Genomic DNA, 17,906 nt, shown 5'->3' on the forward strand with positions numbered 1-17,906 from the left:
GTAGCATTGCAACGTTCCTTCTTTATCGTGACTAATTAAATTTAAAAAAAAAAAATGTTTAATATCCTTTCTTATGCAAACGAAAACAAAATGGTATCTCTTTTTTTTAGAGAAGGAACATCCAAAACACATCGGAAAAATATTTGCACATAAACTGAAAAAATATGTATATTCTTATAAGAGTTAAAACCTAATGCCCCAGAAATAATTTTACCAAATTTAATGATATAACATAAAAGGCCTATTTAAACTTTACATTCCATAGTTTTAAGAATCATATTACTTCAAAAATTAAAATGAACAAAAAGTATACATAAGCCTCATAATTTTATGAAATTTAATTTAGTAAAAAAAGTTTTTTGACAACAGTTTTTATCAAAAAATTTCCAGTTTCAATAAAAATCATTATTTGGAAACTAAAAAACGTAAAATAAAGAATGCTTGCGATACAAAGCAAAAAAGAAAAAAAAACAATTCTAAAAATTCCTTACATTAAAATAAACAACTTTCATGTTTTTCTCTTTTTTTATTAATAATCGGACGCAGAAAACCATTCTATAGAAAACTATCATCAAATAAGAAAAAAACTACTTAAAAGTAAAATTTTTTATTTTATAAAAATTAACACTTACCTGCTTTATAAGTTCCAAAATGATTTGTTCTTCGATTTTTGTTACCATTTTTTAGTGCTACGAAAATGCGTCTTTGGGATTTGCCAAAAATAGAACAAGATGCAATTTTATTTTTTCAGGAGCGAAATATTTTGCCCATTGTCCACCAAAATCCGATAAACTACTTTGATTTTAAATAAAGTGTTTCATTTTATGATTTGTCACAAAAATTTTAGATGTAGATTGGCGGCACTTAAAAACCGCCAAATCTGTAGCTGCTGTGGCGTTAATACATAAGTACCGAATTTTTATTCATACTTTTCATTTTTCATACCGAATTTTTATTCATAAAAATTATAAACTATAAAACGGAAATAAAGAATTCTTAGGATAAAAAACGATTTTAAGAATTCTTTACATTGAAATAAAAACTTTAGTATTGCTTCTTTTCTTATTATTCTTATAGTTCTTAATTAGACGCAAAAAATCATTCTATAGAGAACTGTCATCAAATAAGAAAAAAAAAATTTACAAGCTAATTTTTTATTATAAAAATCATAACACTTACCTTCTTTATAAATCCGCAGAGTTTCAAATGAAATGTTCTTCGTTTGAAAGTTTTATTTTCAAATAATATGTACATAGATTATCCCTGTATTACTTTTAGATAACATACCACACATCAAAATTTTATAATTGTAAGATCTCGATATGAATTTGAATATGTAGCTTAAAAACAGAACAGTTGAATTCTAGTTTAAATTATCTATTCTTTCGAAACTAAAAAATACTTACCAAGAAAACGATAAAAAATTTATTAATCATCAGCACAAATGACACTATTTCAAGTAATTTGTTTGATTCTTTATTGTTGTTTTCCGAATTATATAGATACAGAAATATATACTGTTCTATAACAAAGAAGAATATTCTATAACTATTGCAGTTCTTGACGTTCTGAATTCACATCTATTTATTGGAATGACGAAAGCAATGTTGACTTCATTTTAATTTGTAATGAATTGAAGACAGAAAAAATTATTTTACCGTAATATGCACATCTGTAACAACAAGTAATCATGAAATTGTAAGTTATGTTGTTGGTAATAGAAAGGTAAAAATTATGGAGAAATTGTTCTTCAAATGCTTGGCGTGTTCTGCTTTAATGTTTGGCATGTTCTGGCTAGTTTTTTCAAGTTCTTCAGCCTTTCCTAAGGGAAATTTTGATTTTTATTTGCTGCTAAGAAAATGGCGTCCGTCATGGGCAATGATTTTGATGGAACTAAATGAAAACGTGATAAATTAATGTCTGATACTTACAGGCTCCCGCTAGAGGGCGTACTCGAGCGTTGCGATCGCGAATAACGAAAGTTCTTATCTTGTGAAAGTTTGAGGATGTCGTCTGCTATTATGTAAATAAAAATAAGACCATTTTTAATGATGGATGGGGACCTAAATCAATGCAAAATGGCCAATCCCACATCAACAGTAATTGTCAGTATGTAAATTTGTATCTGGAGGAGTTCTCGTGGTATTCAAGCAGCAAATGCTTTCAACTAGTAGTATCATTATAATCCAAGCAAATGAAATAAAAAACTACCGTGAAATTTTCAGTTGTAATTATACCAAAAACAGACGAAAATTTCAACAATGACTATGTCTCTTTATAGTTGTGATGAGTTTAATTAAATAAAATGCTCCATATGATGTCGTAAATTGAAACCGAAAAACAGAAAATAATTCTAAGTATATCATTATGAACATGTCATTAAAACCATTAATTTAGTTTAAGTTTGGAGTTAGACTACTGAGCAAAATTCTATTCAAATCAACTCACAGCCAGAAATCACGTGTATTGAAACCAAGAGAACTTGGTGACCAGAAAGTGACGACTGATAAATTTATCATTTCCAAAAGATATCTTTAATCAGTCTTAATATGCTATTAAACTTTCATATATCACACCCCGGCAAAAACAGTGCCATAAGTCCAAAATGCAGCATTTGAGAAAAATCAACTTGAAGAATACTATGACGCTTATTCTGAATTAGACACAATTGCCCTCAGTTGGATAAATTGTGTGTAAGAGATGTGATTCTTTTTGAGCTTGATGAGGCACTTTATACACATATTTTATTCATATAACCTCAAAATTGCTGTTTTTTGACTTGTGTCACTTTTCTGGCCTAGGTGCGATATTATACCAGTCGTTTACTAGGCTGAGTAAAACTTCTTCTGTTGCTATTGAAAAAATTTTCTCGTATGTTTCCTCTTTCCTGGGGAATACTTAGGTCAAATTTCAGGTTATTCTAACAAGTAGTTTCTTTTTATACACATTTTTGTTAGTCTATTGACTCTATTTATAACCAACTTATACAACAAACTTTTAATGTTGTATCTATCATTCTATTATAATAAAAAAATTTAATAAAAATGCAAATTTATCACACTTAAAGGTCAATTTGGTTATTTAAGCTTACGATATGTTGTTTTAACCATTTGGCCACCAGACTAAGAGATTACGTTATTTTTTTTTCATTTTTGATATTTAATGAGAAACGTCAAATAATTATTTATGCTAATTATTAATTTTTGATACATTGCTTGATATAAATATAAATAAAGAACTATTTATATATATTAATACCATTGGGGCACTATTTAAAGAAAAATAAATATGAGTAGATTTGAACTCTAAGGCTGTCATTCTAGTGTTGCTTTCTTTGAAAAAGTAACGTTTCCTTTTACTATAATGACTCATTAAAAGTATCTTTCTTAGGATGTAGTTAATATTATAGTAGTGTAAGTGAGATATGATGTATGGCAATGCATAATTGACGAATGATGCTGTATACCTATAGCCAGTTTAATGTTGCTTTCATTGAAAAAGTAAATTTTCATTTACTATCATTACTCATTAAAAACATCTTTCTTTGAATGTAGTTAATATTATAGAACTGTAAGTGAGAAGTGATGAATGGCGATGCATAATTGACGAATGATGCTGTATACTTCTAGCCATTGGTCAATTGCTTAATTATGCTGTTACATGCATAGAGGTTTACCATAAGTAAACAGGTTCTTCTTTGTAAGGCATCTGTATCCTGCAAGCACTGGGATTCAAAGGACTCATGAGCAAATACATCAAGATTAACACGCGTGCCCCAAGATAAATCTTCCTTTTACATGTATAACTATATCCGATTTGCTGCATAAGATCAAGTCAAGAAAAAGACAAGACTATAACTATTTATGTGTATTCTGCTTTTTGAAGAAGCCGAGCGGATGTAGGAAAAAAAATTTACGGTGGAATGTACGTTCATACGGTTGCTCTACAAAGTTAAAAGAAAAGGAAAATGTAATATAAAAATAAGTTTATATATTATTGTGACAACATCTTCAAAGTAATTAGATTATTGTGATAACATCATCAAAGTAATTAATGAATATTATATTACATTATCTTACTAATTGTTATACTTTGATTACTAATGCTTTTGTTTTTAACTACATTTCATGAGTTTGGGAATGAACGAAGAGAAAAAAAATCTTGTTTTTGAAATGAAATAAATAATTGGGTGCTAACTCAGTCTGACACAACCGGTATTTTTCTAAAAAAGATTCGTGTCTGAGAGTAGCAAGAATTGCTGAATATTAAGTTCACTAGTCTATTTAATTTTATCACTGGCATTCAATCCATATAAATGTTTGTGCAACTCCAGACCCTTGTAATTAAATCTAAAATACATTAGGGTAATAATATTTTCCTGGGGAACTTTAAGAGCCGAATCCTTTGCTGATGATGCGGCGGATAGAGAAAAAAACGAAAATGATAATTGACGACATTTCGAACAAAGATAAACACTTTCACGTTAAAGAAATTTGATATGTTTTGCAAAAAAGAAACTGAATAATCTTAAACGTGCATTCACTTTTAAACTTTTTTTTAATTCTGCTTTCAATCAGATTTGTGTATGAGAACTTATATTTTAGAACAATTTTGCTATATAAATAGTAAGCATATATTTTTTTTATTATAAGCTTCTTACGCAAACAATACAGATTTAAAAAATTACAGAAATTACAGATTTAAATTTTGAGCCAATCTAATCTATAAGACTTCTTATTGAATACTTCAAAAGTCTGAAAATATCAATTTCAAGCAATATAACAATATTTTTAATCTAATTATTTTCCTGGTAGTAAATTTTTAATCAAAATTGCAAAATAAAAGCTTTTAAAATAACAAAAAAAGTAAATAAATAAAAAAATTAATATAATTATGAAGAATATAAAAAAATCGCCGAAATAAGATAGGCACCCAATTGTAAACTTATACAATATTTATTTTCTAACTAATCTATATCTGTAGATAAGGTTTCTAAAAATAGATAGTAAATTCGGTAAAACATCCTGCATAATGTACCAACAAACATTCACACATACAGAGCATTACATAACAATAACCATTACTATACTTTTTATGTAATAATTGTTGAAAATGAAACAAAATAGTATACACATTAAGTGTCGCAAACTAATACTTCGGTTAGGGAAAAAAATGTATCGAATCGAATCACTGAGATAGTGGTTCTGAAAGTATCAAAACACGATTATCGGGGGAAACATAGTTCACTTCATGAGGCAATTAATCTGGTTTCGATGTTTTTCATCCCACTTTCCTATCTCGCGATTGAACAAATTTCGATTGCCTGTTTTCTTTTTTCCTCTCTTAAATCTTAGTTTGAGATCACTAGTATGTGTACTTTTTTTGCTTCATCGTTGATAAAAGTTCTTAAAATCAATATTGAGTTCGGTGGCTACGGAAAATTACAGCATAAAAATCTTTCAAACTTTACAATTCTTTAATAAAAAATGTTTTACAAACTAGTGTTTTTAAAAAAAGAATTATTAGCTAGTAGATTTAATTAGTTTTGTAAAAAAAATGATTGTGTGCGTTATGTATCTGTAAATAAAATTCGCCGACGACAATGTTTCACGTTAAGTAAATAACTACCTAAAATCTTGGTTTTACCCTTAATACTCAATAAGGAAATATTATGAAAATAATATACTTATTAAGAAAAAATATAGATAACTTTCTTGCAGAAAATTTTTAAAAAAAATCGTTCCTTTCGCTTTAACTATTTGATAATTTTATTCTTATAACACCAATTCATTATAAGTCTAGATTTGTTGATTTAATTTTGGTAAATGGAATAATTTTTCCTTCAAAAAAAATTTCCAGTTCCAAAAGTACATATATTCGGAATGCTATTAAAAATTTAACTCTAAAATTCTTACTGCTGTTTGAGTACAATTATAAATGAAATGACATAAATATTGAAGAGTAAAGGCTATACATCCTCATTTTAAAAATATATTTCTTATTATTTGATTTATATCAATTGTCAAAGAAATGAAATTAACAAAACGAGAAACTTTGAAAGTTTTGCTATTCAATTTTCCCAGTTTCGGTAAAAAATGATGAAATATAGTTTAATTAAGAACAAATTAAGAAGAAGTTAAGTTAAAATTTTAAATTCTTGCTACATTTTCCTAATTCATAGCATTAGAAATTAAATAATTATATAAAAATAATTATAGCACGAAGCAACCATAAGTAAACTGTACACAAATGCATTCCCAAGCGATAAATTCCAAAACTGAATTAGATAAATATTTCCTAGACAACTTTCTATATAATTAGATTTAATAAAAAATAGATACATTTAAATACAACATTCAAATATAAATCTAAAAACATTTAAATATAAATTAAAGCTACTCTATTACCCTACAGTTTATTCTTTTAAAAATAGAGCAAAGCTGGAATTCAATAACAAATTCTTAGATGAAAAAAATACTAATAAGCCTATTTCTTGTTAGAAAGTTCGTGTGTTTGTTGATAATGTAAATTAGTGCTTTTACGAAACATTGAAAATGAAACAAAGAAGCTCTTTCTAACATGGTATTTTTCAGTAAAATGTGAAATATAGGGGAGTGTCGGGTTCCCCCGCCCAGCGGGTACCCCTGCCCACTGTCAATTTCATATGTATAGAATATTTTTTCAAGTCAATGGGCCATCGGACATTAATTGTTGTATTAAAAAAATATTATTTTCAAAGTTTCAAGTATTTATGCAGCTGGTGACATGGTAAACAATAGTTTTGAAAATATGTTGAATACAGTAGTCATGAAATAAAGAAAAATTGGTTGAATGTTTCGATTAAACTTCATTTTAATACTAAAAAAATAATTTTTTACATACATACAGCATTAAAGTATGTAGTCTTAAGTTTAATTTACACAAAGAAAGAAGTTTATATGTGAAAAATTGTTCGAGTAATTACAAATTTACAAAAAAATTGGATTTCGGGTAGCCCCGCTCACATGAGTGTCGGGTATCACCGCCCAATTTTATTTCATCGATAAATGTACGGTTGCAAAGATTATTATTTTATTGCTTCAAATTTGAATGCTATATGCATTTTTAACAACAAATATTGCTGTTATTAAGTGATTATTATTAAGTAATAGAACTTACTAAAAGTATATAAACATGTAATAAATAAAATAATTTTGTGATAAAAATGATAAATGAGATTTATCTATTGTCAATACATTGGTCATTTTCATTTACACCTATAAAAACAGTCAAAAAACATAATTTTTGTAACTGGGCGGGGCTACCCGACACATTTTGAAAAGAGCTGGAAAAAAATGTTTTTTTAAATTTCTATTTTTTTAAGTTAAACTATTCTTTTTTTTGGGTTTTTTTCTTTTTGCATTATTTAATTAGATGATAAAACAATAGAAACATACAAAAATATTGATTATTACTCAATATTATTCAGAAATATAAGAAATACTCCTTAAGTGGGCGGGGCTACCCGACTCTCCCCTACATTATTTGTCAAAAGTAACTAATTATTAAAAAGCAAAATATTGCAGTTTTCTTTGTCGATCACAGTTATGATTATAAACACTTGATTTGTTCTCACATCTCTACCCAGTTTGTGAAAAAATTATTATTTTCTGAAATTTTCGGCTTCTTCTTCAATTTGTAAATTTATTATAAAACCACCTAAAAAAATGTCGTTTTATACCTAAGTAAATATGTCTTATCTTCCTAGGAGAGATTCTGAGTCCATTTATATTTTGACTAGTTAAGAGTAATTAAGTGGCAGAGTAGAAACGTTTTTATCGATAAGACTCGCTAAGGGGACCCAAAGCACGATGATTTCCAAAAACGGGACCGGGCTTCGAACCTGAGTGGCTTACGTCATTCCAGTCTTAATACCGTTTTTAATCACATAATTAATAAAGAATAAAAATGGCAGAGTCAAATTATAAAAAGTAGCTCCTATTGCTAAAGAAGTAAAAGCATGTTTCGTTCACGTTTTACAAAAATATTTTGATTATTTTATTCACTAAACAGCAAATTATATTAACATTATCACCAATTAAATTCGAAAGCTTCAATAAAAGCCGCAATTTCTTCATTCCAGTAATTAAATGAAATAATTTGAAAAGAGTTTAATTATTCCCCATTATCTTTAAAGAATTAAAATTATTTTCTGTAATTAACGCGCTACTTTCATTTTTGCTTCAGTTTAAGAAAAGGTAATACCCAAAATAATAAAGAGGAAAGTGAATATTTTGTCTCGATGCTTTCTTTTGTGCTTATTCAATGAATTCATTCTGCCTACTTGAAAGGAATTTTTTTAGGGGAATAAAAAATAGCAACCCCTGAAATATCTCTATACAATTTACGAGAAAAACTATTTATTTTTTAAATACAACTAAAATATTTTATCCATAAAATATGCTGGAAAAAAAACAGATTTTAATGAGTTTGTCAGTATCGTCTCTTTAAAAAAAATAGTATTTCTCTAAAAAAAAGGTAGAACAAATGTTTAATTAGTTTTATTACTGTTGTTGAACGGCCGACCCAATTTTTGGCTTTACGACTAATGTTCATCTGTGTAGCCTTGTAATTTTGAACCCAATCCAGAAGACAAGGGAACTCCTGGATCAAGTATTAGGAGAAATTCTTTTTGATAGAGTTAACCCACATTTCGTTACATGGAGAGGAAGACCAACCTCCCACAGTTAGCCTGACGGCAAGGGGACTCTAACCCATGAGCCGCCTACCACTGAGGATATTTCTCGTCAGCACAATGGTTGGCGCAATTCGGATGCGCAATTCGTATCGACTGGGATTCGATACGAATTGCGACAATCGAACCCAGTACGATCCGGCATCGAACCCAATTCACCTCATTGAAAGGCGAACACTCTATCCCCTGAGCCATCGCGGCTCAAATGTTTCATTTATATTTATCAGCAATAAAATAATTCTGTCTATCATTATATGAATTACGTAAGCAGAAGATAATAAAACTTTTCATAATATTGGGTTTAATTTAATTTCATCAAAATGACTAACAGGTCAGAAGCGAATGATATATATTAAAACATAAAGTATTTATATTAGGTCAAAATTCATTGCCTTTTTAAACCAAAAGTAACTTGCAACAGAAAGAAATGGCCGAGATAGTCTAGTTGGCAGGACAATGGACTCCCGCTTGTGAGAACGGGAGTTCGAATCCAGTCATCCACAGACTCCTCGTGTGTCAATGGTGAATAGTGCAAATTAAATCTGTTGGGTCATTAAGTCCTCCATATCCACATAACAAATCAATACCTCTGAGGGTACTGAATTGCGCATTGATCGTTCACTGTTTCAGGTCAAAATTACGATCTGTGGACGAATGAATGGGTCCGCCCTATAAACGGGTGTGAGGTATGGGTGTGGCAGAAATTGAATTCTTGGCCATAGATGGCGCCTCTGGAAGACAAGAAAATTCGCACCCCCTCTGTCTTAATGGCCGACAACAACAAGAACAGCAGAAAGAAATACTTACTTGTTCTAAACAAACATTATGCAAAAAATTTTAGTGTATCTTAACATTAAAAATGATGACAACTTCAATCAAATGTGGTGCACTAAAATATCACAGATAATTCCTTAGTGTCTGGTGTAGAGAAATACATTCCTTTTTCTTTCTTTTGGTGTTAAGTAGTTGCCCCCTTATCGGTGTTCAGTACCCAGTAAGAGATTTTTGATGTATAGCTGCCACCATTTTTGGTGTAGGGGTAAACTAATTACATTTTTAAATACGGAACTGTAGTTATCGTGCAAAAAATTGCAAAATAATAATTGTTTTGTCAAGCACAATTGACAAAATAATAGTTGTTTGAAAGAATTAGTGCAAATATATTAATAAATATGCGCTAGTTTTTTAAACGAAACGTTTTTACTATGAATCATTAAATTGATTCCAATGCGTATGAAGATATGTTTTGTCAATAAACAAACAAACAAAAAATAAGTAAATAAATCTATAACAGTGACAAAAATAAAAAAATATATAACTACTTGCACTGTAAAAAAATTAGTTTACCTTAACGCCATTTATTCACCAAAAGTTTTTACATTGTACAATTTATAATAACATCATCAAAAAGGTACTGGATGTGAATCCCGGACAAAGCATGGAGGTTCTTCACTTCTCTGTATTATCTGTCCTTACTGGGGAAGCAACGTTGGCCCACTTAATATGTCGCCTCATATATAAGAATTTATATGCATCTTTTATATTTAAGATTTTTATTTTGAGTCTAGCCAAAATATTGTCTTATGTTATATTTATTTGAAAATATTTGCTTAGTTTAAAGAAATTTTTTAAGGAACCTAAAAAAGCTACAAACATTTGCTATTTAAATTACTATCTCCTTAAAAAGGTCATAAAGTATCTGTTTAAGTTTGCTTAAATCATTCGGGACTCATAAGTATTTTTTTATATATATAAGTGTGAGTACCAGGACCCACAGATTACCTATCAATATTTCCTCATTTTATTTTGGTAATTTTTATTTTTTATTTTTATTTTTTATTTTTTTTATTTTATTTTTATTTATTTATTTATTTTATTTTTATTTTTATTTTATTATTTAAAACTAAAATTTCATTTTTTTTTAAAAATGAGTTAAAGTTAAAAAAAAAAAATAGTTGAAAAAAGATAGCATCAGTTAAAAAAAATATTTGTGGGAACTCACATTTTTATAAGGTAGATATTTAAGGTGTTTGAATTTTTAAAGCTATAAAACTACTAATTTGAATAAATAGTCAGCTGACATTCAAAATACTCTTATTTAAAACTAAAATTAAATTTTTTTTTTAAAAACCATCAAAATTATTTTAAATATTGATTCTCCCTGTTGAAACTTGGAAGTATTGGAACCTATAAGAAAAAAATATGAATTAGTAAGAAAGTCACATTTACAATAATAGCGGCAGGTTTTTTAAAATATTAGAATCCCATGATCTTCAACAGAATTAATTAAACAAAATAAATTATTTTTTCCATGATTTAAATTAACTGAATGAAATTAATTTTCCGTTTCAGATACATGGCATTCCACTTCTGCCATTTGTATTCAATCCTCGTAGGTAAAAGCATTTAAAAGTGTGACAGGTACCACAGCCACAAAATAAAATACATTGAAGAAAGAACCACCATTAACAACCTTTTTATAGAAATTCAAATATATAATTCCAATCTTATTAAGAAATTTTAACACTTTTTATTTTCCCGTAATTAAACTTACATATTTCATTATGGCTCTTATAAGTTTGATAATTAGATTTTCTTTCTTATTTCTTACAAATCTTTATATAAACTCAATAAAACTAGTCTATATTTTTAAACTTTTTGCCAGATTTTTATAAAACTAATTAGTTTCACCATACAAGAATTGAAAAACGTAACGGAGGGAAGGTGATTAGCTAAAAGAATTTAATTTATAACCGTTCTCAAGGAAAACCTTTTTTCTTCCATTTTTTAAAAAAAAAATATAGTACAAAACCCTTAAGCTCTTTATATTTGAAGTGAACTTTCGAGCATATACTGATAACAAAAATATCTCAAATTCAATACTTTAAAATTTTTTTAAAAAAATAAAGCGCCATGACACTCAACTATCAAAATATTTTTGTACATTGCATAAGCTCATAGAGTCAATGGGAAATGTTCACATTTTTTTTCAAACTTCCTGAATAAAAAATGCTATTCCTTTTCACTACTGTTTTCATTCAACGTAAACACACTTTGAATATACCATTTTTTAATCATTTACTATCATTATGAGGCATGACATTTTTTTACCTTATTTCAACTAAAGAGAGTCAGGTTTTTATTAAGGTGCATGAAGTCACTTTATTTATACCTGAGCTTTGATATTTGATAATTGAAAACTAATAACTGTACTAGCTCACTCTTTCATGTTTGATCACAGAGCTGTTATTTTTCACTGCATATTATTTTTTTGAAGTTTACCCATGTTAATTATTTACTAAGCAGATTGTTATTACTTATTAGAATATTAAGCAGAATTTAATAAAACCCGATTTCAAGTTCGTATGATAATTTGTTTCAAGGCTATGAGCATTTTTATGCAGCTGCTTATGGTTTATTACTTAAAAAAGTAGCAAATTTCGGAAATCCTAATATTTAAGAAACAAGTCAGTATTGTTGCTTATATCATTTTAATGCTGAACCTAATAAAATCAATTGCAAATAAAAGCATTTATTGTTTGAAAGTTACATGCATCCCCTTTTGCCCTTTTGCAGCAAGTGTCGGAAAAACAATCTGGTACCTTCGAAATCACCTCATTGATCTGATTGATATAAAGTTAATTTAAAACAAGCTCAAAATAAGCTTAGGTATAACTGAAATGTGTGACTTCATATACCTCAATAAAAACCTGGCTCTCTTTAGTTGAAATAAGGTAAAATTTTTATACCTCATAAATACCCCTTTTTCTACAAGTGTCAGAAAAACAACATGACACCTTGAAAATCACTTCATTAGCCTGGTTTATTTGAAGTGAATTTTAAATAACCACAAAATGAGCTGAAATGTATGTAAAACAACCTCGTACACTTCATTTACAACCTTTATAAGGTATACTTTTTATGGTTGTTTTCATACCAACCTCAAATATACCTCAAAATAACCTCAACGCTTCAAAAATACCTTAAATTTTCGTAAGGGTTAGTTCATATTAGTTACATTTGACGTTGCATTGCCGCTTCTGGTACAAGTTCTATTTAAGGTTACAATCAATTACTCAACCAGAATCATCTGGGAACAAAAGTCGTATTTTTCATTTAAAAAAAACCAAACAATATACATCACTAATAAAATAGGTTTTTTCTTTTCCTTTTAAATTTGAAATTGACTCAAGAATGCTTAAAGAAAAATATTTTCTAGGAAGTTATGTGAAGGGCTTATATGAACTCCGGTCCGATGCAATAGAAAGGAATTTAAATAAAATCTCGAAAGAATGCAGTCTAGGAATTTAATGATTTTCAATTTACTGAAAACATTTAAAAACTACCTCTCATTCAGAAAAGTATAATTCAATACGCATCTTTTTTCTTACTTCATTTAAATAAAATTAAAAGGATTTTAGAATAGAATAGTTCTGAAAAAACTATATCATAAAATATTGCTTTGTAATAGTTTATTCACATAACTAAGATCGAACTGTTTAAAAAGAAAGACATTAATTCTAATGAGTGTTTCTCTTTTCAATCTATAATAAATAATATATTTCATTTAATATAAATAATATATTTTATTTTATTTTATAACCTTCGTGGAGCAGTCGACCCAATTCGTTTGGTTTACAACTACTAATGTTCAACTCCGTAGCCTTGAAATCTTGAACCCAATTCAGAAGACAATGATACTCCTGGATCAAGTAGTGGGAGAAATTTGTCTTCGTGGAGGACTTTTTGATGGAACTAACCAGCATTTGCGTTACACGAAGAGGAAAACCACGAAAACCTCTCACGGTTAGCCTGGTGGCAACGGGGCTCTAACTCATTCGTCTATCACTGATAATATTTTACGTCAGCATTGTGATCGGTGCAAGCCGGATGCGAAATTCGTTTCGACCAGCCATTGCTGGGATTCGAACCTGGTTCACCTCATTGGAAGGCGAATTTCTCTATCTCCTGAGCCATGAAATATACGATGCAAATAAAGGCAATTTCTCAAGCTGAAAATTTTAATTTATTAGTCCTATAATTATAAATTTATTATTATATATACTATAATATTAATTATGAGTATGAATATATTAGTCCTATAATTAACTTATAACATGAGATGAATAACTCTTTGATTCAGTTTTTATTTGAATATAAGAAAGTTTATTAAATATTAATTGTAGAACAATAAGCGAAAACTTAATGATAAAAGGGTTAAATTAGGAAATAAATATTATTTCCCCAGCAGTATTACAGCAATTAAAATTGCAGGGTTTTTCAAAAATATTTTGCCAACGCAATAACACATCTAATACAACTAAATTTTCATATCACTCAGTAGTAAGTAATATATTTTTTTTAATTATTTCTGCTCAAATATCTGAATTATAGTAAAACAGAGAATTCATTTGTTTGTGAAATTTGATACATTATTCAGTTAATTAACATTAGTTCAGTTATTATTCATATTATAGTCATAAATTCGTTACTTATCAAACATTTATGCGTATATAATATACTGTTTCCGAATATTTAAATTAAATAATATCGCAAAATTAAGTGATTTGAGTGAAAGAAGTTTTTAATAAATTTTATATTGTCTTAGAATAAGAAGAATATCTTTCCTCCTAGATATGAATGCAATCTTTCTTGTGAAATATTTAATCTTACTGTATGTAATCTTTCTGAAAGTAATCTTTCTGTAATCTTCCTAGATATCTTCCTTCCAAATCCTTCTTCTAATAGCCGAAGAATTAATGAAATCGCAAACAAAACTCCAAATAAAACACGGTATTATATCTAACCTTGCGTTGACAGTAACATGTATTAAAAATAACTTCTATGACAGTTAAAGCTGTTATTCGACATATAAAAGAACGCTTTTTGCAAAATTGTGACAGTTTATAATCGGATCAGTTAATGTCATAAAATTCTGCTCGAACATCACCCACAAAATTACTTTTTTATTGATTGAGAAATAGTTGTAGATTGCGAATTAAATAAATGTTGAAAATAGAAATTCTAAAAATAAGAATTGAATGGAAAACCCATTATAACAGCAAAGGAATATTTTTTTCGATTGAAATTTTCTTTTACCGCTCATTTTTCCTCCAACTGAACAGAAACATGTTAGTTCCAGAATTCAGATCGCTGTCTGATTCACTTTAGCCAAATTAAACTTGCTCAGTCTAGTGTCATTTGTCAATACTGACAAGCCTATTTTTAGGCAGAGGGGTGTGCTACTTCTTGTTTTCCAATGGCAATATCTATGGCCAAGAATTCGCCTTCTGCCACACACGTACGTCACAGCCCGTTTTACAGGGAGGCCACATTTATAAGTCATCCATTCATCCACAGATCGTAATTTTGACCCAAACCAGAGCACGATCAATCTTCGATTCAGTACCCCAAAGAGATATTGATTTGTTATTGGAACAAAAAGGAGGAAGGACTCGGAGGTGGGAGTAACACACTAATATGGCTTCCCATGGTGCGTAACGTTTTTAAAAAGTGCTTAAGGGTACTTATTTTCGATTTTTGTTTTTTAAAAGCTCGTAAAGGTGTTTTTCCAATGTATGTTTTGATAAAGTGCTTAATTTTCTCTAATCGGAAATGGGATTTCGATAAGGCAATTTTCACTGCTTATTATGCAAAAGCGTGGTTTCCATATTGTTCTATTCAACGTTTTCGCAATTCATTCAACCACAGTCCGTTAAGGCGTGCCATCATTTCGTAACGTATGAAAGTGCCAATCATGTTACTTGTTTGATGAAATACTTGAGAGTGACAACTGAGCTGGGTTCGGTGAGATTTTTGCACTCTCTTGTGCAACTCTGCTGCATTTTGCAAGATATTCTCAATTTCAGGCTTCATTTAACACCCTCTGAAATTTCAGGCTTCATTAAGCATCCTCTGAAATCGAACGGAAAAATCTCTATATCTTTTTAAGGTGGCTAATATAATCAAGAAAAGAGTTATTAGTTGTCAGAAACTAGTTATTTTATCATGATCACGCAAAATCCCCGAAAATTATTTTGCAGTTTGTTAATGTATATAATGCTTAAAAATATTTTTAAGAGCCTGAAAAGTACTTCAAAGGTTCTTATTTTTCATTAGGAGATTTGGCTCCGCACCCTGCCTCCGAAAGTTACTTCCAAATATAATGTGTCTTATTTTTTTAAGTCTGTTTACATATAGGTTTTGAATTTTGGGTAATTTTTTAAAGAAAAAGCAACATTCGGAAATATACGCCGGTGCTTCTAAATGTTATTTATGTTTAGTCAGCTTCTTCTTTGCTAATTATGAAACTATCACAAAATATGAAAAGCATTTGAATCGTATTTATATTTTTAGTCTCATGAAAAATATTCAACCAATTATCCACTGATTTTAATCATCTAATTAGAAAAATATCGATTATTTTTTTTAAAAAAAGTTTAATTTATGTATGTATATATTTCTTAATATTTCAGTTATTTGTCCATTTTAAGTTCTGATACAGCAAGATAATGTATGGGGTACTTTGAGTTTAAGGCACTGAAACTGTCCCTTGTTTAATTTTGCTTGGCGAAAAAGTTTCCGAAAAAACCCTAAATTGTTTATTAAAAGAATTTCTTATTACTAAACTCAACTCTAAGACCATTTTCCATTCATTACAGGAAAATGCTTTGAACTGCTTTATCAATTAAACTTTCAATTTTATAATGATTGATATTAGTGAATTAAGTATGAATATATACTTAACAAATTGCTTTCCTTTGATGTAACCTTATTAGAGTTTTCCAATCAAAATAACATCAACGCCCTAATTCTAGATGACAAACAGTCAACTCGTTTCATTTCTTTTCCTTCGTCATTTTCTTTACCGTCAAAGCTCTAAAAGGTATCAGAAGAGCAATTTTTTTTAATTCGCAGTTTTATCCACTTAAATACTTGGCGCTCATGAAATTTCCGTAAAGTATCTTTCAACGTATCACTTTATTTTTCTTGCAGAAAGTCTTCGTATCATATAATCATCAATTAAGGATGTGGTTAAAAGCTTTTCTTCCTTTAAAATTCTTCTGCAAAAGAATATAGAAATTTACCTTAAACTGTCTTGTTTATAACAATTGTCTCGAATTCAAGAATATAAACAGAATATCAAATATAATTACAAATATAATCGGAATTTAAAAATTTAGGTACATTACTGGAATTGTCCAAAAATGCCTGATTTTCAATAAACACTGCTGTGATCTTTTTTCTTACTTCTCTAGTTTTTCAAATGTATTAAATACATAAAAAGTAACTTCAGTTCTTTAATTAAATATTTCAATCCTGCACACTCATAACACTAATGATAAAATATCTATCAGTTTTTGATTCACTCATAATCAATAAATCAAGATAGATCAAGAGGTGCAATGTAAAGATAAATCAATATCTTTACATTGCACCTCTTATCAATCTTTTCCTCAAGAAATTTCTATTATTCGGATAAATATGAGTTCAATCATTTCCTAGAATTCTATTGATCTTTCTTTCTATTATTCCTCTTGCTCCTTCATTTTTTCCCGTTTGGTTATGCATTAGATTTGAGTTAGATTAATTTCGTTACCTTAAGTATGTATTGCAATTTATATATATATATATATATATATATATATATATATATATATATATATATATATATATATATATATATATATATATATATATATATATATATATATATATATATATATATATATATATATATATATATATATATATATATATATATATATATATATATATATATATATATATATATATATATATATATATATATATATATATATATATATATATATATATATATATATATATATATATATATATATATATAGTACCGGTCAAAAGTTTAGCCTCACTCTCTTGAATTTTTGGAAATGAACAAATAATAAGGCTTTTAAACTGAAAAATACAACAAATTAATTTTATTTTGATATTTATAGGTGCACTTATGCGGTGAGAACTATAATTTTATGTATAACTTATGAATTCCGTCCAATCTCGTATTCCTCGGGATATCCACCACTAGCCTTAATCACAGCAACGAATATTTTTGGCGTTCTTTCTATTAGTTTTTGAAATGTTCTTGTAGAGATTTGGTTCCAGCATCTAAGTAAATATTCCCAAAGTTTGGTTT

This window comes from Parasteatoda tepidariorum, chromosome 12, assembly GCF_982258835.1.
Source record: "Parasteatoda tepidariorum strain Cologne lab strain chromosome 12, Ptep-v5.0, whole genome shotgun sequence".
In the NCBI taxonomy this organism is placed as follows: domain Eukaryota; kingdom Metazoa; phylum Arthropoda; class Arachnida; order Araneae; family Theridiidae; genus Parasteatoda; species Parasteatoda tepidariorum.